The 24,843-nt window shown below is 42.7% G+C and overlaps 1 protein-coding gene and 1 long non-coding RNA gene across 13 annotated transcripts in view; both read left to right on the top strand.

Annotated features, from left to right (window-relative positions):
* LOC141567289 (uncharacterized) overlaps positions 1-8,961 on the top strand; it is a 116,644-nt gene extending 107,683 nt beyond the window's left edge. For 4 of the 5 annotated variants that reach the window (XR_012489818.1, XR_012489821.1, XR_012489820.1 and 1 more), the window contains exons 2-4: positions 1,509-1,552; positions 4,212-4,454; positions 5,499-8,961. This is a non-coding gene — a long non-coding RNA (uncharacterized LOC141567289). The remainder of the gene's footprint in view (positions 1-1,508; positions 1,553-4,211; positions 4,455-5,498) is intronic. The other variant, XR_012489819.1, reaches the window with a different exon arrangement.
* Positions 8,962-18,907: 9,946 nt separating this feature from the next.
* HTR4 (5-hydroxytryptamine receptor 4) overlaps positions 18,908-24,843 on the top strand; it is a 154,838-nt gene continuing 148,902 nt past the window's right edge. Inside the window, exon 1 of one of the 8 annotated variants that reach the window (XM_074313740.1) lies at positions 18,908-19,269. The gene's annotated coding sequence lies outside the window, so the exon portion shown is untranslated. The other 7 variants (XM_074313739.1, XM_074313738.1, XM_019734364.2 and 4 more) reach the window with 7 other exon arrangements.

Here is a 24,843-nt window from a genome sequence, read left to right as displayed (position 1 = left end):
TTTTACTCTTACCCACGTCATTTCCTCTTGGTCCTGCATCCCATAATCCTAAGAATACTAGGGAGGATCTCTCTTCTCAGGTGGGAGAGGACACTCAGAAGTTAGTTATTTTGATTTTCTCACAGGCTCATTAACAGAATTTACAGAACTGAAGTCAGATGCAGAATCCTCAGATGTGAGAAGCAGAAGGAAATTGGGGATCTTAGTATAATGCTCTCACTTTACAGATGAGAAATCTGAGATGCTTGGAGGGGAGGTCAGAGTAGCTTCTCAGGGCCAGGAACTATCTGATAAGTGAGGCTGTATGTTCATATTTTAATAGCTAAACTCCCTTGAATGAGGCTCAGAACATAATTTCCTTCTATTGAATTTTTGTCCCCAGAAGATTCTGGTGTGGGATCATAATGCTATCTTAAAGATTCTCCTCATGAAGCTGGAATACATTTTTTCCTTCTATTTTTATGTTTGAATATGGTAATGACATTTTTAAAAATTGCCTTCCTTGTTGGCATTTTTATTGATTCTTTCCTCCAACTACCCCAAATAATGAAATGCATAGTGTGGCATAAAATGTATAGAACCATCCAAGTGCTTATTCTTGGTTATGATCTGCCAAATTAAACACGTCCCTTTAGCAAAGTGAAGTCTGCAGGAAGAGCGTTTAGAACAAACGATATTAATGAGGTGCCTGGCCCTGAGCCTAGAGGTTTGTGTGCAGAGACACGCTCAAGACTTACAACCTGTGAATGAGGTACCTCGATGCTTTCGTATCCCAGGTGAACAGAGGTGTGGAGAGCCTAGGCTCCGGCTCAGAGGGTAGGGCCAGCATCCAAGCCCAGGGATAGTAGAATTAAAGTTGGAGCTCCTAAGCCCTCTATCTTACTCATCGAAAGACAATAAATTGATTCAAATGTTTAGTCATTTTACATCCTCAGGCCCACAGTCTGGGTGTCATAGATGGATGCAACAAGAGCCGTTTCCACTGTATGTAGAGAGGCCTGAAAAGGAAAGAGTAGACCCTTTCCTATAGGCTGTGAGAAGTCTCATGAAACACCCTGGCTGGGGGAAGATCAACCCAAGTGTCATCAGTGATAGTTTCAATATCTTATTAATACCTACCCTGGAATCCTATCTACTTATTCCTCTCTTTCCTCTGGCATGTGTCTGCTCAGAATCTTTTTGGATTCTTGGGTCAACAGTTAAGTCAATCCTTCCTTAGCAGGTCACATGGCCTCACTGGTCAGATACACGCATGTGTGCACGTACACACACACACATACAAACACCGTCATTTGCCTCTTTGCTTCACAATTCATTGTCAGTGTTTTTCTGGTTCACATATGAACAAAAAACTATCTTTACATGCCTTTAACCATTATTACAACTCTGCTTGTCCATTAACTTTTCATTATTATTGTAGATAAATAGGACTGCAGTTACTCACTGTGAAGTAACTGGGCTTTGATCAGGAAAACAAGTGTAATAAAATTTTTCTTGCTCTCTCATAGGTCCGTGGAGAAATCTAAATAGTGGTTGCAACTGTTCCTTCAAGGTAATGTATTTTCCGGTAACTGCTTTGTGGATATAATGCCGTAACCCAACAGATGGCCCCTTAGGAAAGATTTCAGGCTTGGTGGTGGCCATCCGTGCAATGTGAATAGCTTCCTTATCTCTGTCTAGCCCAATCTCTTACCCAAGGTTTCAATGCTTAACTTTCAAGTTCTTTGGAGGCATTGCTTTTTAGATGTCCCCAGCCAAAGCAAATGACTAAGTTTGAAACTGTACTCACTGTTATCTAGAACTGTACTGTTCAGTATGGTAGACATGCAGTTATTGGGCTAGTGAAAAGCAGCTAGTCTGGACTGAGAGGTACTGTAGATGGAATACATACTCAACTTGAAAGACAGAGTACAAGACCAAGAGTGCAAAATGTCTCATTAATAATTTTATATTGATTACATGCTGAAATGAAAATATGTTCTATGTATATAATTAAATAAAACATTACTATAATAACTTTCCCTGTTTCTTTTTACTTTTTGAAATGTGGTTCCTAGAAAGTTTAAAATTATGTATGTGGCATGTGTATTTCTATTGGATCGTGCTGTGCTATAATATCAAAACTAATGCCAACACTCATTTTATGAGTGATGAGTGATAATAGTAACTAATTATGGAGTAAGTTTTGCCTTCCTGAGAATGTGTTATAGCTCTTACATGTGGTGTTTCATTTAATCCTATGAGGTAGATATCATGCTTATGCTCATTTTAGAGATGAGATCTGTAGAGGGGAAGTAGCTTGTCCAGTGTCACATAGCTTGTAACTTTGATGCTCTTCATAGCTTCAATTGCTGTGAATGACGGAATGCACCAGTATTTTCCAAGACACGGATGCCCTGTGTATGTCTCCATGGTTCCCGCTCACTGAACTCATTCTCTGGGAGGCACTGTCCTATGGACTTATCCCTCAACTGTTTTTGCCCCCAACTGTGATCTCATTTTCTCTTTGAAAAGAACATATGTGCAATTTAAAGCAAAAAGTCATTCCCTTGCAGCAGGGACCTCTATAATTACTGCAAAATCTATTTTCTTAACTATCAAAGGCAAAGGAATGTGAAGCTCTGTGATGAAAGGTGAGTTTCCATTCTGCCTAAAACTGCACCCTGTCATGGCAACATGCACACACGCACACATTCACAAGCACGTTCACACACATAGCAAATCACTCAATCACTCTTCCCAGACTCTGTAGATAGTTACAGTGCAGTTGCATCTTAGACTTTGCATGTAGTTCGTTAAAAGGTGAAAATAAAAAATGGGCAAAAATTATAGTGTTAATACATTTCCTTATAAAGGACAACACTGGGAACTCGCATGTCATCTCAGAATAAACCCAATTTAGCCGATTTCTTCTCCAGCTTACAGTGGAATGCTGCTTCTTTAGTTGAGTGTCAGATAATATTGCTTGTTTGTATGCAGGGAACGTTATATGAAAAGTGCATAACACTTAGCACAGTGAAATGTTCATCTCAGGAGAGGTACAAGCAAATGAGGGAAATGAAATTCACTCCTCCATCTCATGCTAACTCTAGGACATACACAGTTCTTGAGTGGAATGGAGGGCAAAATTGCCCCTATCTATTTAAATTGTTGTGTTTCTCTCTCTATTTCTTGACAAGCACGTACAATGGAATTTGTGCAAGTGAAATGAACATGCATATTACTTCCCAGCCCCTCTGGTAAATAACATTGGCTTATTATGGGTCTATCATACATAAAGTTCCTCAAGGAGGAGTTTTTATGGTAGCAAGGTGTGAAGTAGTTATGTTTGGTGGGCTGGAAGAACTCATGAGTTCATTCACTATTCTTAGAAGAGTGACTGAGTGTCCCTATGTGCCAGATGCTGTCCCCAGTACTGAGGAGTCAGACATGATTTAAGAGACCATCTCTGTCCTTAAGCAGCTCAGACATTTTAAAGGATTCGCTCTTGTTAAATAATAAATGCCCAGAAGCATTATGGATATTTTCTCTAGGAGGTCAGATGAACAGTTTACATTTTATCTTGTCATTATTATCATTATTATTAGAAAAAGGAAGAGGCGGAGGCTTGGAGGAAAAGGAATGCTAGAAAAAGTTTCTAGTACCTGATGGGTCTAACTGCACTAGGCCATGTGGCAGAATGGAAAGGCGTCTGAGCTTCGGAGAAGGCACGACACACATACTGTGTGGACCTGAGTGGAAAAGAGTTAGAAAGTCTGGAATGGCGAATTGTTGCCTTTTCCCTTTGAAAATATTTCTGTTTTAGACTGCATGGGACATGCAGACAAGAGAACTCATCTGTTAATTAACTAGTTTCAATCTTATATTGAAATCCTGTTCTTTGGGTAATTGTACTGTGTAACTTTCTGAAAGTTTAAAAACATTGGTCTTGTCTAATTATCTGATGTTTCAGGCTATAAAATGAAGCTTAGATGGAGGACTATTAATTTCCAATTTATTCGCCAGGTAAATGTTTACCTTTAAAAAAAAAATCTTCACTTTCCCCTTAAGATCTTGATATTTTTGCTTTGTTTTTAACAGCTAATTGGCTGAGTTGTTTCAAAGGCACCTCTGTGACTTTGTGCTCTTAATCTGGAGTTTATTATGTTTACTGGTGCCAACATGAGAGAGTATCTACATCTACTTTGTACCTTCTGTTTTCTCTCCTAAAGGTATTTTATGACCCAGGCTGCCTTCTGGATCAGGAAGATACTAGAAGCTTTAAAACACACAAAGCCAGGCTTTGTTATCACCTGAGTGTGCAGAAGGACACGCCCTGAGTCTGTGTCATCTCCTGCCCTTATCACATGCTCCTTCGTTTTCTCCACTCCACTTTCCAGGTTCGTCTCTGGCTAGAGGATGAAAGGAGCCAGAGTGCAACCTGGCCGCCTGGGGCTAGCTGTCCATACCTGGAGGTGAGTGGCTGGGTTCCTGTGGGCATGTCTATTTAGGGTGTGCGGAACTCACTCTCTGCTTATGCAGGTTTGTCTCAGGCCACACCTGCTGCTCTGAGCCCTCACATGATGATGAGATCATCCCAGTTTGCCTTTAGAGCTGGGTTCCTTTTCCCATCACTCTGGGCCCGGGTGTAGTCACACCCCCTACGCTAGTCTCCTTCAACACAGCTGATGCCGGCTGGTGCTCCCAAATCGCTATGTCATCAATGCCCAGGACTCTTTTCAATTAGAAAACATTTTTACAACATGTGGGAGAAAATACATTGCTTTTTTTCCTGATAACCAAGTAAGGCATGTTCAGTGTTGAAAATTTGACAAATACTGAAAAGTGTAAGTGAAAAAAGCAAATATGATGTATTATTGTGCCACCCAGAGATAACCACTGCTAATATTTTGTGAAATTCCTCATAGACTTTCAATCTGCTGCCACAGGCATTTGTACATTTGGGATGCTCTTAAGTGTGTTGCTAGGCATTCCACTTTTTTCTCTTGATAGTGTTTTGTGAGTATTTTCCCATGTCGTCTAATGTCTATGAGGCCATGTTTGGATATGTTTGTGTGTGTGCATACACATGTACACAATGCTTTCTAGTGATTTCTTCTATAATTTAAAGCCTCCCTTTAAAGAACTATCCAAGACTTGTATAACATAAATCCCCACGTGTGGTAACCCTAGACAGCCACAAATCATAGATTCTGATGTTTTGCTGCTTACACTGGGGCTTCTCCATGGCTAATTACATTGTTTTCGTATTCTATTTTTCCTGTCAAAGTTTACGAAAATCAAACAATGCAGTGCTTATATGAAAAGTGATAGCTATCTTTTCACCACCCAAGGATCAGTTGTCTCCAGAGAAGAGAATTTTTTGAGTTCAACAATTGGGACTGTTTAATTTTGCAAATTACAGAAAATGTAGCTATAGTGGTTAGGAATAGGTTTACTAAATATAATGGAAAATGTAAATTAATAGTAGCTAAAACATTTATCATTTATTTTCTCAGGTGAAAGAAACCTGAAGATATGCAGTCCATCTCTGTTCTGGAAGCTCCACATTGATCAAGGACCTAGGTTCTGCTATGTTCTTGCACCTTGTGACTTGCATTGTAAAGATTTGAAAATGTCTGCTGCTGGAGCTTCCCAGTCCACACAGCAGGAAGGAGTAAGGAGCAAAAGAAATATGACATGCTCTAGTCATGTCAAGAACCACCAAGGAGTCTTCCTGGAAGTTCCATATAGCTCATCTGTTTATAAATTTCATTGGCTAGAGCTCAGCCATGTGCTAGGAGGCTGGGAATATAGTCACTTATTTGGGATCAATGCCCCCCTATTAAAACTGCAATTTTATTAACCATAGAAGTAGATGAAGAATACTGAGTAGGCAATCAGAAAATATATTGCTTTACACAACGGAATAGTGCAACAATTATGCATAGCTTCAGGTATGTTTTGATCCAGCTGATGCCATCATCCAGATTTTTGTTCCGTTTCTTAGAGATTCTCTGGCTCATACTCCTCATACATTGTGTTTACCCCCAGACTGGCTCTCCCTAGGATGGCAGAGATGGCTGTTGCATGTCATAATATCCTTACATCACACTTTCCACATAAGGAGGGAGACATTTTTTCAGAGACCTCTGACAGGAGAGCAGAAATACTTCTCAGACTCCTAACAAAGTCTCTTTGTGTATCATTGGCTCAAATTGGGCCATTTGCTTATGCCTGCATTAGTCATTATGACCAGGTAGATTGAATTCGTTGATTGGTTTAGGATCAAGGTCATCTCTAGGACTAGCAATGGGTTAAGCTTGCCTAAAACATAGATTGGCTGGATGGGGAAGATGTGACTATGGTATGGCTGTCGCTATATAGAGAAAGCAATGCTCACTACATCCCTTCTAGAAATCACCTCCCTCTTTCTATGTAACATGCTTACATAGCTATTTCTTCACTTGTCTATTGAGTTCCCAGTATCACATTCTCAGTTCTTTCTGTGGTCACCTCTGCAACTTTAAATAGCACAATTAAACCTTCGTTGTTCATTCTGTTAGCCACAGGAATGGAGATGTCTTGACTCCTATGTTGTACAATGAGGACATTAAAGTGTCTTCATCCATTCATACCTTTTCACTTTTACATCTCAAACATTGCCAGGGGTACCATTAATGATATAATGTTGACATTGAGAAATGTACATTCTGACTATTCTAGTTAAGTCTTCTTAAATGTCCACAGGTTGATTCTAGACGTTTTAAACAGAAAACAATGCTTAAATCATCATGACATTATAAATATTGTCCCTGAAGTCCCAAATGGTATGCCAGGTTGCACTTTCTTTCTGGGTGGTCAAAGAAACAAGTCTGTGTCACTCAAGTTCAAATCCTTCTGTTTTTAAATGCCACCAAATTCCTTTACCATTTCTGTCAGTTTTCTAAGATCTTATTTCAACTAACTCACCTCTTTTTTTCCCCCATAGAGATGTCTCTTTCCTGGTCATCCAGACTACATTAAACCAAGTACTCCCATGACCAGTGGCATGGATAGCTTACATCACAGATGTGAATCTGGAGCTCAGGAAAGAATTCTGGGACGGAGTGCAAAACTTTGGACTTGTTAGCATGATTAAAGCAAGCATTGTGGGTGAAATAGTACGGGGACGTGTAGAGAATGAAAGAAGAGGAAAGGCTTTGACATTTAAGTGTTAGCCTGAGAAGGAGCTGGCAAAAGAGACTGAGCTTTTGAAATCTCTGCATCAGAGAATCAATGAGTTGGGGGAGTCGCAGAGGTGACGCTGAGCCTCACACCTGGAACAGGAGTTCTTGCTTTCGCATTCCTGGCAGATGGCACCCAGTCTGTGCTTGGGTACCTACAGTGCGAGACGGCTCCAAATGTTGAGACAGTCTTACGCCAAGCTGAATTGTTTCTCTGTGATATCCCGGCCCCTGCTCTATGTTCTCATGCATCAGAAATCCAGACTGATTTTATTGTTTCCATCTGCATAATAGTTCTGGAAATAGTAGGAGATAAAGTGCCCAATGATAGAATACCATCAATCATGAATGTTGTTTATAGGTTGTTGTTGTTATTGTTAGGATTTTTATGTCACGATTGCTCATAGCAAAGATTTCAAAGTCAGACAGCCTCAATTCTAATCTTGGCTCTGGCCCTTTCTAGCAATGGCACATCATCTGAATATCACGTTCCTTAACCTTTCTTGGTAGGGTGACTATCCAATAATATGTGCTTAAAAAATGTTTGTTATGTAATAATAAAAGAACAACAACAATGACAAATGTTAATAGCTCCATTTGCCACCTGTTAACCTTAATATAACTTTATTAACTTTCACAATGTGTTGAAATTATCTATATCCAACCCTATCTCCTCTAGTTGGCTCTGAATGCTTTGAAAAGAGGGATACACTTTCTTTTTTAAAAAAAGAGTTTTATTAAAATGCAACTGACACACAATATTATATTAGTTTCAGGGGTACACCATAGTTATTATGTAGCTAAAGAAGTGATCACTGTGGTAAGTCCAGCAACCATCAGACACTACACCATGCTGTCGAGATATTATTGACTATATTCCTCATGCTGTATATTACATTCCCATGACTTATTTGTTTCATATCTGGAAATTTGGACCTCTTATTCCCCTTCACCTTTGTTTCCCCCTTTTTGATTTTTCAGTTACAGTTGACACTCAATATTATTATTTTATATTAATTTCAGGTGTACAGCATAGTGGTTAGACATTTATATAACTTAAGAAGCAGTACCTCTGACTAGTCAAGTACTCATGTGGTACTATACATAGTTATTACCATATAATTGACTACATTTCCTATGCTTTACTTCACATACCCATGACTATTTTGTAACTACCAATTTGTACTTTTTAATCCCTTCCCCTTTTTCACTTGGTTGCCCCCAACCCCCCTCCAATCTGACAACTGTCAAAATGTTCTCTGTATCTATGACTTTGCTTCTGTGTTGTTTGTTTATTTTGTTCTTTAGATTCCATAGATAAGTGGAATCACACTGCATCTGTCTTTCTCTGTCTCACATACTCCACTCAGTGCAATACTTTCCAGGCCCATCCATGCTGCTGCAGATGGCAAGAACCCACTCCCTTCCATGGCTGAGCAATAGTCCATTGTATGTAGGTACCCCATGCTCTTTATCCATTCTTCCATGATGGACACTCAGGCTGCCTCCCCATTTTGGCCACTGTAAACAATGCTGCAATGAACATATATATGCACATATCCCCTCAAAGTAGCGTTTTGGGTTTCTTTGGAAAAATACCCTGAAGTGGGATTACTGGGTCCTTCTTTGTCTCTTGTTACAGCCTTTGTTTTAAAGCCTGTTTTGTCTGGTATAAGTACTGCTACCCCAGTTTTTTGTTTTGTTTTGTTTCCATTTTCATGAAATATCCTTTTTCCATCCCTTTACTTTCAGTCTGTGTGTGTCTTTTGATCTGAAGTGAGTCTCTTGTAGGCAGCATATGTAAGGGTTTTGTTTTCTTTTTTCTTTTTTTTTTTTTTTAGGACTTTATTGGGGAACAATGGTCAAATTGTTGTCCTTTCAATTTTAGTTGTGGAGGGTTCTGTTCAGCTTCAAGTTGTTGTTCTTTCAGTCTTAGTTGTGGAGGGCGCAGCTCAGCTCCAGGTCCAGTTGCCTTGCTAGTTGCAGGGGGCATAGCCCACCATCCCTTGCGGGAGTCGAACCGGCAACCTTGTGGTTGAGAGGACGCACTCCAACCAACTGAGCCATCCGGGAGCTCAGCGGCAGCTCAGCTCAAGGTGCCGTGTTCAATTTTTTTTTTAGTTGCAGGGGGCGCTGCCCACCATCCCTTGCGGGACTCGAGGAATTGAACTGGCAACCTTGTGGTTGAGAGCCCACTGGCCCATGTGGGAATCGAACCAGCAGCCTTCGGAGTTAGGAGCACGGAGCTCTAACCGCCTGAGCCACCGGGCCGGCCCGGATTTTGTTTTCTTATCCATTCAGCCCTCCTATGTCTTTTGATTGGCGCATTTAATCCATTTACATTGGAAGTAATTGTTGATAGAAATGCGGTTATTGCCACTTTATTATTCATACTTTTGGTCTCTCTCTCTCTCTCTTTCTCTCTCTCTCTGTTTTTTCTTCATCTTAAAGAAGTCCCTCTAAGATTCCTTGTAATTCTGGTTTACTATTGGTGAACTCCTTTAGCTTTTCTTGTCTGAGCAGCACTTTATCTGTCCTTTGATTCTAAATGATAGCTTTGCTCAGTAGAGTAACCCTAGTTGTAGTCCTTACGTTTCATCACTTTGAATATTTCCTGCCAATCCCTTCTGACCTGCAACGTTTCTGTTGAGAAATCAGCTCATAGTCTTATAGAAACTCCCCTGTAGGTAAGTAACTGCTTTTCTCTTGCAGCTTTTAGGATTCTTTCTTTGCTTATAATCTTTGGCATTTTAATTACGATGTGTCTTGGTGTAGGCCTCTTTTGGTTCATCTTGTTTGGTACTCTCTGTGCCTCCTGGGCTTGTATATTTATTTCCTTTGCCAGGTGAGAGAAGTTTTCCATCATTGGTTCCTCAAATAAGTTTTCAATTCTTTATTATCTCTCTTCTCCTTCTGGTACCCCTATGATGCGAATGCTGGTACGCTTAATATTCTCTCAGAGGCCGCTTAAACTATCTTCAGTTTTTTTGAGTCTTTTTTCTTTTTGCTGTTCTGATTGGGTGTTTTCTGCTACTTTATCTTCTAAATCATTGATTCAATCCTCTGCTTCATCTAATCTACTGTTGATTCCCTATTATGTAGTCTTCATTTTAGTTATTATAGTCTTTATTTACGACTGGTTCTTTTTTATGTTGTCTAGCTCCATTTTTATGTTTCCTATCTGTTGAAGTTCTCCCTGAGATCACTGAGCATCCTTATAACCAGTGTTTGGAACTCTGTGTCTGATAGATTGCTTATCTCCATTTTGTTTAGCTCTTTTTCTGGAGCCTTGTTCTGTTCTTTCATTTGGGAACTATTTCTCTGTCTCCCCATTTTGGCTGCTTCCCTGTGTTTGCTGCTATATATGGCTGCTATGCCTCCTGGTCTTAGTGGAGTGGCCTTATTCAGTAGGTGTCCTGTGGGACCCAGTGGTGCAGTCTCCCTCATCACCAGAGCTGGGTGCTCTAGGTATGTCACTAGTGTATGTTGTGTGTACCCTCCTGTTGTAGTTGTGCCTTGATTACTGTTTACATATCACTGGGAGGGATTGACCCTCAGGCTGATTGGTTGTGAGGACTGACCATGACTACAGTGCAGGGGCTGACCCTATAGAGCAGGATTTGCTTTAGCAGGGTTCTGGTACATGCCCAGTGTGCCCTTTGGGTCTGTCAATCCTGGAGGTGATGGGTGGTGCTTCGACTGGGTCTGAAGCTGGCCCCTGGGTGTGCCAGCCCCAGGGCCACCTGGGAGGGGACCTGCTGCAGGCCAAGTTCAGCTGCAGCTTTTTCTCTGCCCAGGACCACCTGACATGAGCCAAAAAACTATCCAGAGATGGCCTCTAGCTGCGCTGGGTTTGGAGGTACCTCAAGAGGTCAAACTGCAAACCAAGGCCTGCTGTTACAAATACGAGCTTGTGGCTGCTCAGCCAGAGGTACGGGACATGCTGAAGCCAGATGCTGCTTGTTTGGGTTTTGTGAACCTTTAAGAGATTTTAGGAAAGTCTACACCATGAGCCAAGGCAGGCAGTTTGTATGGAAAAGCGACTGGAAGCTGCATGGGTGTGCTCAGAAGTTGGGTGGGGCGTGGTCTCAGGGACTCACTAGGGTGGGGCAGACAAAAGGTGAAAGACAATTTGATGGACTCTGATTGGCATCTGTGTGCATGCTGGGAGGGGGAGGGCTCAACAAAGAAACATTGGCTTTCATCAGCTGGGAGAAAGTTGCCCCTCCCGCCCTTGCCCTGAAGCCAGACGACTCAGTTCCTCTCTGCATGTCCCTGTTGCATCTCAAGCTGCTGCCCCAGCACTGGAGTTCAGAGCAAGTGAGTCCGTCATCAAGTAAGTCTGTGCATGGGCCCTTTAAGAGGAGTATCTGGGAGTGCAGCCGCTGTCTGTCTCACTCAGCTACAATCTCCGCTGGTTTTCACAGCCAGAAGTTATGGGGACTTCTCTCTCTGGCACTGAAACCCCGGACTGAGGAGCCTGGTATCGTGCTGGGACCCCTCGGTCCTCTGGATGGCACCTTTGTAGCCAAGGTACCCTCCCAATTTTTAATGGTCACATGTAAGTGTGGGACCAGCCTGTTATACATCTCTGCCCCTTCTACCAGTCTCAAGGTGGCTTCTTCTATATGTCCCTAGTTGTAGGGCTTCAGTTCAGCTAGACTTCAGGCAGTTCTCAATGATGGTTCTTCTGTAGTTTAGTTGCAATTTTGATGTGGTTGTGAGAGAAGGTAAGCACAGCATTTACCCACTCCTCCATCTTGACCAGATCCTCAAAGGATCCACTTTCTTATTCATCATCTCTCCATGGTTGGTCACAGGCTCTGCCACATAGGAAAGTAGTAAAAACATTGTGGGACTGATGTTTGCCAACCCCATTGCTACCCAGGTTGCCCTTCTTTAAACATGAAATGATAGTTCAAGTTATCCACTAACCATCCTGTTATAAGTGCCCCTTACATCTTTAGGAGACTCCAAATGAATCCCACACATGCTCCCACAATCCAAACATGTCAGCCATGCTTGCCTGTCCTTCTCTGCTCTGACAACCTCCACATCTGGCCATGCTGCTTTGTGACAGGTTACTGCTGCTACTACCCATCATGAGACCACCAGGGTCTATGCCCCTGACCCTGGCTCTGAATGACCTCCTCCCTGGGTCTGAGTCCTGCTTCATTCGTTGGGCCCTGAACACAGAGTCTTGACTTGTGCCCAACCTCTCACAAATCCTTCTGGAATGTTCCTGTTGGTTTTTGTTTCTATCCCCTTCTCTCTACAGCTCAAACCAGTCCAAGAAATCTGGTGGGGCAAGAGGCCATTCATTACATATCTGCCCACTTTTCTCTTTCTCCCACTGCAGCGTCTACCCTCATTAGTGTATCATCTCCTAGTTACAGGACAAAAGCCTCCAGGTTTAGGAATGGAACAAACTGATATAGGACAGGGAGAATGGGCAGCGTGGAGGAGGATGAGAGTTGTTCATAGTAACCAAAGCTAGTCAAAACCATCCCATTAAATAGAATATTTATGGTTTATCCCCAAATACCCTTCTCCATGTTAAAATTCAGTTTTGCCGTATCCTAAATGTGATAATGGTTACACAGCTCTATAAAATTGTCCAAACTCACAGAATTACACACCAAAACCCAGCAAATTTTACTACATATAAATTTCAAACTAAGTTGTAAATTTTCAGTTGCATCAGATTTTTGCCTATCAGTTCACACTCGTGATGTCTATCTTGTTGATTTAACTATTCTTGGAAGACTTAATTTTTTCAGTTTTCCTTCCTGATAGGCTAAATATTAATTTATTTGATTTTTACTGATAATAAAACATGAATTAGTTAACGGCCTTTTCAAAGGTAAATAGATTAAACTCAACAATGTCAGGAAGACTAGAGGACAAAGAGTAACGCAACACAAAAAAGGGCCAGGAGCCTCTTATCTGGACAGCAATAACTCGGCGTGGCTGCCTTTTATCTGCCTCTACTCTCTGCTGCCACAGGCAGTTGGCTTTTCATTGTTCAAATAGCAGGTCCATACAGACTTGGCCACACAGCAAGTTAACTAAGTACACTTTGTCTTAAATTGATGTGGTCTTATACTCTTGCACAATCACATTAATTCTCTTTGGAATAGATTGACTTCTGGGCAGTTCTTTCCTAGTTCGATGCAGCCTGGGCACCTCTCCTCTTTCTCTTGGCTCTTTATCCACTTATCAGACAGGATGTCACTGCATCTAAACCACCTGTTCCGTTTCACAGCCCCTCCTGCACACAAGTCTATTTCTCCCAACACCACACCCTGTCATAGAAGTGAGGGATCATCCTCTTATCCATGCAGATGTGGGGTCCTTTGGCCTCCAAGGGCTCTTGGTTCTTGGGTAACTCTAGCCCCCCTGGAAAGCACAGAATCTCTGAATATAAATCCAATTGTCTGGTTCATAGTTCCAGCCATTCAACTTTCACAAAAGGAGTGTCCACTCTGAGCCAGGATCTTCACGAACTGCAGTCTGTTGCCTCTAGCAGTGTAGATTTTACTGAAGAGGCAGAGAGTAAACAAGTAAAAAATACATCAGTGAATGAGTTACAGAGTAAGACAAAGGCTACAAGTGACATAAACAGAATAATAAGACAGAACGTAACGGGACGGGATAAGCTTTCAAGGAGAAATGTCTCTGTAAAAAAAAAAAGCTGAACCGAGGAAAAGCACTTCAGATCTCTGAAATAGTAAATGCTGAAGTCCTGAGGCCAGAAATAGCTGTGCAAGACCAGAAACCTAAAGCCCAGCATGGCTAGAGCACAACGGGAGGAGAGTGCTATGAGCTGGGGTGGGACAGGACGCGAAGTCCAGACAAGAGCTCCCTAGAGGCCAACTTAAGGAATCTGAGTTGCAAGCCTCTTCCAGGTCTGGTTTGGGTTTGGTGGGGTGGAGATAATCATACACTCCAGGTCATGGAGAAAAAAGACTAAATATAGCCCTCTGTGGCAGATTTGACTCTTAAAAACAAGAAATTGCAAAGGTTCCTTCACTCTCAACTTCATTTGCAGGAGGTTTTCTTAGACGTTGTCTCGATATAGAATGATTGTCTATAAAGTAAGCTGAGGACTCCAGTGAATGACCTGTGTGCCCACGATGCCACTGCATTGTGTTCTAGGGTCTTAGTTATTCTATGCACTTTGTTAAAATGAAGCCACCCACCCTGGCTTCATTACAGGAAAGGTATTCACAATTTGATTTCTGTTCCTGAGCAGCTGTGTTGAAACACTAGCTGTTTAAATTTTTAGCAGCTCTTAAGTGGATAGAAGGTATGCAAGCCTCAAGTTTGTGAGTTCAAGAGCAGCATTGATTTATTTTAGCACTTTGGATTCGGCATTTAATTTCCATCTTCTTTGTTCCTTCTCTTTGTTCTCGCCTCTCTCTCTCTCTCTCTCTCTCTCTCTCTCTCTCTCTCTCACACACACACACACTCCTCCAACCACTATGCTGTACACCTGAAACTAATATAATATTGAATGTCAATTGTAATTGAAAAATTATAAACAAACTCTGAGACTTTTAAGATAACCCCCATGGTGCTGTGCTGATAAGGAGCTTAGGTTGTGGCCAGTTGTTATGCAGTGAGCACATAACAGGACATTTGTACCAGTCAAGCTGGGTGTGAACAACCAGAAGAGAAAAATGGTATTCGTTTCTGCAGTCTCAAAGAAATTAACAATAGAAATCCTTAGCATGTTTCAAGTTTATAAATAAAACAATGGAGTCGAAGAGTTCTTAATCTCCTCTGAGTGGGGTTTCTGACCTGCTGGCTCTGCTGAGCTATTGGTACTGGAGGGTTCCTGGCAGAGAAACCAAGTGTGGAACCTGGAACAGCCTGGCACATCACAGGGGCTCGTAGTGGCCATTTATTATTTTTAGGCTGCCAGCTTCCATTGTACCTTCCTAACAGCACCCCGAATTCATTGGGAAATAAAGTCTCCCCCCATTGTGTATAATCTTGGTGGAAGGACCAAATCTTTTCCCTCCTCACTGATTCAGAATGGGGGAAGGAGGAAACACAAAGCTAACCTTGGCCAGTCTGGTGTGTGGTCCAGCGACTTTGAACCTCGGTCAGTAACCCAAGGAAGGAGAACTGGTGGAGACCATTTACTATATCCGGAGGGATAGCACACCATCCTGAATGAACCAGTTGTTGCACTTCTTGCTTTTCGGTTCTATGAAGCCCTTCTTGTACCAGCTTCTGTAAGTCTGGCATCTAGCATCCCAGTGATTCTGTGAGGCCCTAAATAGGTCCAACAATTGTCCTTTTCTGAAGTTAGCTAGGGTCCTTTTCTGTTGCTATCAAAGGCCTTAATTGAAATGGTACAATATCTATTCCTAGAAAGGATGAATTCATGAACAGAAATGAAGGCAGGTCCAGATTACATTTCAAGACTTGTGTGACTTTCCCCTTATTTTGTTATAATCAGAGAATTGAATTGCATTTGTGATGGGTTTTCTTGGGACTTGGAAAAATACTGAAGTTTTCTACAACTCTCCTTCTGGAGGCAAAGCTGTTTTTAAAAAATAATTGAACCTAACTTTTAAACATATGCTTATGGTCTGGTAGTTAGAAAATACAGATAAGCACAACAAAGAATATACAAATATTCATAAGCATCTTTCTATATAATACATACCAATTGACAATGATATTTATTACCTACATGGTATTTCATGGTTGAGATAATATATTTAGCTAATCCCCTATTGTTGGACGTTTGGGCTATTTCCACTTATTCATTTTTTATTTTTATTTTTAAGGGGAGCAGGACTTTATTGGGGAACAGTGTGTACTTCCAGGCCTTTTTTCCAAGTCAAGTTGTTGTCCTTTCAATGTTAGTTGTGGAGGGTGCCATTCAGCTTTAAGTTGTTGTCCTTTCAGTCTTAGTTGTGGAGGGCGCAGCTCAGCTCCAGGTCCAGTTGCCATTGCTAGTTGCAGGGGGTGCAGCCCACCATCCCTTGCGGGACTCGAGGAATTGAACCAGCAACCTTGTGGTTGAGAGCCCACTGTGCCATGTGGGAATCGAACTGGCAGCCTTCGGAGTTAGGAGCATGGAGCTCTAACCGCCTGAGCCACCGGGCTGGCCCCACTTATTCATTCTTATAAAAGATTCTGCAATAAACCTTCTCTTGGATAAATATCTGTGTACATAGGCTACATTTTAAGAAGTAGAATTGTTGGGCCAAAGAGTTTGCTTGTTTATAATGATGTATTTACCATAGTATCCCTGTTAAATAAAATTGATAAAAAAGAATAGCCCTTTTATTACGGGACTCTTCTTCAGTAAAAGCAAAAGAAAAACAAAATAAAAAAAGAAAAGGAAAGAAAAGTCTGTGTTTCAAGCTATACATCAAAGCAGACCCATTAAAAACCACATTGCATTTACTGTGGTGCTTCATTTTGACCATCTTTGACCATCCCAATAAAACAGAGACAGATGGTGCAAGAAAATTTTATTAATAGCTCTGTCTGCTCAATGCAACCAGACACTGCATTTGCTGTCTTCATTTATTCATTCAAAAAACAATTACTGAGTCCCTACTGTGTGCCTGGAATGGTACTAGGGGCTAGGACATCGAAAGGGAGGTAAGACCTGGTCTCCACCTTGGAGACACTCCCCATCCTGGGTCATGCAGACCTGTGGATAACTCACAAAGCAAGTGTGGTGGTAACTGCTACAGTAGAAAGATGAACATGGCATTGTGGGACTAGAGAGCCAGGAACAGTTCCAACCTGTGCATTTAGAGTCCTCTCCTCTCTCTTGTTCCCTTCTGTCCCCTTAGAAAGCACATTTTGAAATGGGCTATACCTTGAGAAATACAGAGTTCTGGGGAATCAAAGAAGAAAGAGATCAGGAACAGCTGAGTAGAAGAGAAGCATTATATTAGCTGTTGCTGCTGCAACAAATTACATAGTGGCTTAAAACAATACAAATTTATTATTGAACAGCTCTCTAGATCAGAAGTCTGACATGCAACTCATTGCACTCAAATCAAAGTGTCCATAGGGCTGCCTTCCTTTCTGGAGACTTTAGTAGAGAATCTGTTTACTTGCTTTCCCCAGTTTCTGGAGGCCATCTGCATTCTTCCATCTTCAAGGCCAGCAACAGCTGGTCAAGTCCTTCTCACATCACATCACTCTGACCTCTTCTGGTGTCTCTATCTTCTGCTTTTAAGGACCCACCTGTATAACGCAGGATAATCTGCCATTTTAAGGTCTTTAACTTAATCATATCTGCAAAGTCCCTTTTGCCATGTAAGGGAACATGTTAAGACATGGTTACCTTCGGGAGCCATTTCCTGTCTTCCACGGGCATTAGAGTTTTAGAGCAAGACTGACACCATCGGGGATCTGCCTGAAGAAGAACATGCTGACAGGACAGACTGAAAGGCAGAGACCACTTAGAAGATCTTGATGATTCTAGAAAAGATATGATTCAGGCCAGTGGGGATGGAAAGGAAAGGAAAGATGCCAGTGACATGGTTGGGATAGACTCCCTGGGAAGTGGCAAGTGGCTGAGTCTCCAGTGGGAGAAGGGGAACAGAGGTAGAGTTGTCAAAGATGATTCAGGCTTTGTGCTACCATGACTATGAGGAGAATGCTGTCACTTATTCAGTGTATTTGGTGCAGGGAAGTGGCATAGTGGTAAACTTAAGTTTGGAAAATAATCTAACTTTTCCACTTTTAAATTTTGAGTAGGGAGTATGAGATGAATAAAGATTCAGGACATAAACATTCCAGGGAGAGATGTAATGAGTGGGAATGGCTGACAGTATGAGGTGTGGATACCAAGACAGGGCACAAAGAAGGTACAGAAAAGATAATAGGATAGGGAGAGACTGAGATAGGAAGAGAGAGAAAGAAGAGAGAAATAATGTACAAGTAAGAGGGGGAAGAAATATAGACCATGAGAAAGTCAGACAGGACCCAGCAAAAGAAGGGTGAAATAAGAGCCAGGAATACAAACAGAGAGATGACAAATGGACCAACTCGGAGTTCCTGGCATGAGCAGGTTGGTCAATTTAAATTTCCAGTTCACTTGGGTTGTGCTCACAATGTTAATAATTTTTAAGATTGTCTTGGAAGTTTTATTTGCATTTGGAGGTTAATTACTGTCACAGCTTCTCTGTTTGTCAAGCTTCCACGCAGACTCAGTGGTCCTTGAGGGGATGAGTAATTCACCTAGTAGACCCTTTGGCCCCCTCACCTGCCTTCCCAACATGGCTTAAGTCTTGACCTCTTTTGTCCCTGGAATTTGAGGCCTTTGTCAGATGTGTTGAGGAAAACTGTTTTGCACTCTGTCACAGTTCCTCACAGAGATACAAGCACTACTAAGTGACACACAGGCAGGAGATTTGGTCTCAACACAACTGTGACTTTATGGTCCCCATTTTACAGATAGGAGCACTGAGGCTTGGCTCCAGTCTAATCCCATGCTCAAGTTCGCAAGTGGACAGAGCTGAGAGAAACGCTACCTTCACATCTGGGAAGCCAATAGTGGACTAACGAATATTGGCAGGAGCACTTATGAAGGCTTGAGGCAAATGAAACATTGCCTCTGGAAAACATGGGCACCTTCTAAGGGACCACTCTGAACCCTGCTCCCAAACTAACCCTGCCCTGCTAGTCAGAGGCATAAGGAAGTAAGCCATACAGGGGTAGGATTTTCCCTTGGCACAGGCACCACAAGCGCTTTCAGCTTTCATTATTTATTATCTTTCAGTAAAGGAAATAAGCACTCAGAGAGGTTAACCAACTTGCCCAAGGTCACCCAGGAGCCGCCAGTGAGCCCAGGGCAGCGTTCCCGCCAGGGAAGGCGGATGCTGGCCAGCCCTGAGGGGTGAGGTCGTTTCCGCCCGCCTCTGCGCCCACTCCCCTGTGCGTGGGGCCGCCTGTGCCGTGCCCCCGCTGTCCCCGACGCCCGGTGAGGGAGGCAGGGGAACCACGGGGGCTAGGGCTGCTGAGCCCGTGGAGCCCAGCTCGGCCAGCTACGGCGGAGGACGATGTGCGGCACGCTCAGGTGAGCCCGGGCAGGGGTCCTGCCGCCGGTAGCCCGGGGCCCACGCCTGGAGCCTGCCGGCCTCCTAGCGCGGGGGCTGGAGCCGGCACCCGAGGGGGCGGCGGGGAGGGCGCAGGCAGTGGCTGGGAGCGCAGCGGCAGCGGCGGCGGCAGAAGCTCGGCTCCACGGCTAGAGGTGGCCGCTCCAGTCATCCAGGGCGCCTGGATCCCTCTCAGGCAGCGGGTAGGTGCGGTGGGTGCGCGGAGGTCAGGAGCCCCGGAGCCCACGTGTGCGGGTGGGGACGCAGCGGGGGCGGGGCCACGACCCGGCGAGGGGCTTGGGGACTCTGGTCCAGAGCCTGAGCTTTGCCGCAGAGATGGGCTGCGCGGCGACTCGGGGTAGGTGGGCTGGCTGGTTGTGTAGGACACGTCTCCAGCGTGGGACAACTGTAGGGTTGGGGCCAGTGCCCTGCACTAGTGTACGTAAGTACTTGTGAAACTGCTTGTGTGGTCACTGACTATAGGAGATTGTGTCTGTAAGGGTGTGTGTGTGTGTGTGTGTGTGTGTGTGTGTGTAAATGAGAGAGAGGGAGAGGGAGAGAATGAAAGAGAGGAACATAGGTTGTGCATCTATAATCTGTGTGTAACCAGATACGTGTGTGGATTGCGTGGATGGTCCTGGATGTGTAAGGAGAGAGTGTTCTGTGTGTGTGTGTGTGACACAAGATATGCACGTCCGAGTGTCTAGCTGGCTGTGTGTGTGAGTGACCGTGAGTGTGTGAGTACGTTGTGCTGCATGAAGCGTTCACGGTCACTGCCAGTACTAGCGCCCTGCAGTTGTCTTCCACAGAATCCCAATCCCAATTTAAGATGCATTTCCTCTCAGCTTGCTACCCAGTGTGTGGCACTGTGCTGTTGATACAGGGAAGTGGTGGCTGGCAGAGGTGGCGAAGTCATGGGCACCAGCTCATCTTTCTAGAGTTCAGTGTTAAGAAAAAATGTTGGCTTGGTTTTCCATTTGGCCCGTTAAAATGAACAAAAAATGTTTCTTAGGGTACAGATTTGGCATGAACCAAAGGTGACTTTTGATGGAACAACACTGAGGCAGGTTTGCCCTCCTTGTATTGATATTGCTGGGTGGACAGCCCGAGTCATAAAACTGTGTGGGTAACTCTGGGGGGCGGTGGGTGGTATTTTCCTGGTCTCCTGTGTCGAACTTCGCCATCAATGATGAGGGAGAAGTTGCTGGGAGCTGCTGGTGAGCACACGTAGTAAAGGAAAAGGACACTGGTGATTGATGCGGTGCCCTAGAATCACAGGAAAAGTCAGGACGGGACAAAACTCGTGGAATTCTGAGGAGCAGCTCTCACCTAGGTAGTGATGAGTGTGGAAAAAATTAGTAAAGAGCAGAGGATTTGCAGCATTCTCTAAAGATAAGTCATTTTTAATCTTATCTTTATTTTTCCCATGCACCCTGACCCTAAATTCTCTCTTGTGTTTGCATCATTTCCCCCCTTGGGAAACATCTTTATTATAATTATTATTATACAGCTGAGCAGGTCATCATTTAACTGGAGCACAACAGAGCTAGCTGGAGCTTTAGGGATTGCCCAACCCAGCCCCCACTGAGCAGGCAGAGGTCCCTGGGTGCAGAGAACAGTGGTGCTTTTGGTTCTTCTGAGTTAACTGGATTTTACTCCTGAAGCTGGTCCCTCTATGGGCCACAGTGGCCAACAACTTAAATGTGTTTTCTTCCACTTGAGTTCTCCAAGGCCTCCCTGGCCCTGTTCATCCCCTCATCTCTTTCCCCAAAGAACACCTGAAACCCAACCTAAGCAACCTGCTATCCTAAATCACCTCCTGATTTTCCCATTTGTTTATGAACCACCACCATGTTCTGAGTTACTCGGCTGGAAACGGAAGTCATCTTTTTATTTCTTCTCTTCCTTCATCAGTAGTGATCACAGCTTAATAGGCAGGTTTTATTAGCTTTCCTTCAATACCTCTTGAGTCTAATTTTTTTGTTTTTATGTTTTGTTTTTTTCCTTCCTACTGTCACTACCTTATTGGGAGAAACCCATATTCAGGGATTTCTGGAAATAGGAACAGATATAGACTGTGATCATTGGGGAAATAAAAAAAAAAAAAAGCAAAGCCAATGTTAAGGAGACCCTTGATATTATTATGACTGTTTGACTAATAAGTGAAATGTTTTTTTTTTAAGAACCTAGACCTTCTGATGGTTGTAGCATTATATGATCTAGATCAAATATCTTGGCCTTTCTAAGTCTATTTCTTCATTTGTGAAATGTGATGAAAAATTTCAACTAAAACCTAGCTGCTAAATCGTTTCTAAGGTTTCTTCCAGCTTTAAAATTATCTAATTGTCATTCGTGTTCTTTGTTTTAGCAAGAGACATTTCTCCTAATGGTTTAGCATTACCTTCTAATATCTAACCATCTTTTTAAAAAATTCAGTTTTTCTTTAAGGAAAGGAAATAGGCAAAGGGGAAAAGGGTGAACTGCACTGTTGACCTAAGTTTGTGGTGGAGGGTCAAGTGCATATACTATGCCTTAGAGTTGAAGGAGTCTTACAGGTCACCCATTCTCACTTTCCCATCAACTTCAGAATCTTCCTTACCATTACCTGTTTGAGAATTGAAAAAATGTGTCAAGTCTTATTGAGATAACGTCACCCAACATTATAATTCAGACTACTCAAACCTCTGTAGCCTTGACATTTGGGGCTAGGTACTTTTTTGTTGTGAGGGATTGTCCTGTGCATCATACGATGTTTAACAGCACCGCTGGCACCCATTAGATGTCAGTAGCAAGCGCCAGTTGTGACAACCAAAAATGTCTCCAGACATTGTCAAATGTCCCTTTGGGGGACAAAGTTGCCCTGCCCCAATCCCTGTTGAAAACGACTGTTGTACGTGTAATTCAAACACAAGTATTGTAGCCTTGTACAGAAATACCTTACAATAAAGTATATTAATACATGGATGAATTGCTGTGTTGCTAGCTGCTTTTCCACCCCCTTCCCACTTGGCCACCCTCACACATTTACCTTTATGCCTCCTGGTTTCTCATCGCCTTGTTGCTATGTCTGGAAATGCTCAAGATGCTGCTGAAGGCTGAGAAGCATTTCAGAGACAACATAATAATAATCCTGATAGCTCGCATTGCTCCACCCCTTGATATGTGCCAGGCATGGTTCTCAACGCTCATTTAATCTTCATTAAGAATCCTATGAGAGAGATGCTTTTATTCCCCCCATTTTAGAGATGAGCTAACTCAATCTTAGATGGAGTGACATGCTCATGTTCTCTCAGCTGTGATGTGTTAGAGCTGGACTTGGTGGGTGTGTTGTCTGACCCCAGAGTCTGTATTCTGAAGCCCCACATGAAACTGCCTTCCATAAATGCATCTTGATGTTACAGGGTGGAAATGATCTGAAACGTCCTCTAGGTCAATTGTAGAACCAAGTCTGCTTCTAGAAAGGCTAGAGATGTGAGGTTGGCAGTTGTGTCCAGATGAAATCATGGGCTTTCTCTCTTTTGTGTCTTCTCCAATCTCTTTGTTATTCATGTTATTCAGAAATAGCCCCAGGGCATAAATGCAGGGTGAGAGCAGTGGTGGCTGGGTTGGGTAAATTGGGGGAGAGGGGCTCAGGGGAAAGGAAGGATGGCTAAAAGGAACAAACAATGAATGAGACATTTCTTTTTCCATTAAGCCTTGCCCATCATCTAAACTTGAGATGTCTCTTCTATCACCAAAATGAAAGTTGCCATATTTTTATCAGTTCCCCCTTTACATATTCTTGTCCTGCCCTTTTCATTCTTCTATTCTGCACGCTGTTTTTATACTACAGACACAGTAGAAAGTGGTCCACCTTTGGACAGAGAAATAGAAGGGCAATGTAAATGACTGTCAAGTAGGTTTATTGCTAGGGTAAGAATGACAACCTTACCAGTTACTATTGAGCTTGAAAATTCAAGGCAAGCCTTCAGAAAGTTGACTATTTCCTGAAAGACCCTATATCAACACATCCGCAGGTCTGATTGCTGCCCGTGAATAGATAGTAGAGCCTTGGTTTTGCGAGTCTTAGAGTTTGGTTAAGAGGAGAGTAGTTCTCAAACTTTGGAAAGCATCAGAATCATCTATAGGACCTGTTAGAATGCATGCTGCTGTTCCCTACCTCCAGAGTTCCTGATTCAGTGCTTCTGGGTTGGGGTCTGAGAATGTGTATTTCTAACAGGTTCCCAGGTGATACGGATGCTGTTGGTCCAGGGACCACAATGTGAGAACCATGTGGTTAAGACCTAAATAACTAAGTAAAGCTCACAACCCATCCACCTGAGTTTTTGTTTTTTTAAAATGTATTTCTAAGATAAAATTATTTGGATTTATGAAAATCAATGGCTAGATCAAGATTGAAAGAATAGTAACTGCTGAGGACTAGTGGACATCTCTCACGAAGCATCTAAGCTTTGCCTCTCATTTTGAATTTCAGAAAAGCCTCAGCCTTTTTTCAGCCGTGGTACTTCTAAGTTGGATTAATTCTGATCTTAGATCTTTTCATGGTCCCTACCTCCACCCACCCCCACTGCTACTTCAATTTGGAAGATAAAATCCCTCATTACTCACAGGAAAATCCGAATAAAAAGTCCTTTAATATCTTGTTTACTGCCAGATACATTCTGACTTGTTCCTCTGAGATTAAGAATGGTATGTTACCTGTCCATCCAGCTTTTGTTTCCTGTGTAGGTGCTTTGTAGTTCTTTCTCTTTCAAATCAGTATTAGCACCATGAAGAAACCCAACAAAAACTCAAGTCAGAAAATTTATGTTAAACTTTTAAAACCTTAATCAGAAAAAGTTTCTTTTAAAACCCAATTTCGCAGTCAACCTCTTCCTTCTTGACTGTCAGCATCTGTTTCTTTTTCGTGTGAGCACATGTCTTCCACCTAAACAGAGGGACTCCAAGCACTTGCTCAGAAAGATCTAGAGGTTCTGAAACTGACATCCAATTTAAGTGATGTTCATTGAATATTTGCTATGTGCTATGGTCTTTTTTGATTTTTATATCAAATAAACACCCCGAGAAAAGGGATGTTTCTCACATTTATAGATGAGGAAACCAAGGCCTGGAAACTTTAACAAAATTCTTGTATTAGTTAGAGGACTAATTGTATTAGTAAGTATATATTTTTGCTTATGCATAATGGAAGTCAATACTGGCTTGTATAAGCAAAAATTGGAATTTATTGGAACAATAATGTGGCTTTTGTCATGGATTCAAGGAACTGTACCACAGGATGGATGGGAACCAGGTCATCTCCAGAGAACTCAGTGCCAGGAGTTCACGATCTTTTCCCCATTACTCTGCCATTAATGTGACACATTCCCAAGAGGGTGTTGTTTCTCTGTTCAAATTCTCAAGAAAGAAAATCTGATTGGCCCAATTATTTATGACCAAGAGGTCAGAGCAGAAGCATAGTCGCCACGGGGCTCGCTTTTGTAGTTGTAGATATTTCCAATACAGGTGGTCTAGTGGACAGTCGAATGAATGTCTTCTGTTGTCACAAAACTAGT

This window comes from Rhinolophus sinicus, linkage group LG10 (assembly GCF_036562045.2).
Source record: "Rhinolophus sinicus isolate RSC01 linkage group LG10, ASM3656204v1, whole genome shotgun sequence".
Taxonomy (NCBI): Eukaryota; Metazoa; Chordata; class Mammalia; order Chiroptera; family Rhinolophidae; genus Rhinolophus; species Rhinolophus sinicus.
The sequence above is the reverse complement of the archived record's forward strand: the minus strand, read 5'-3'. Positions and strand labels throughout refer to the sequence as shown.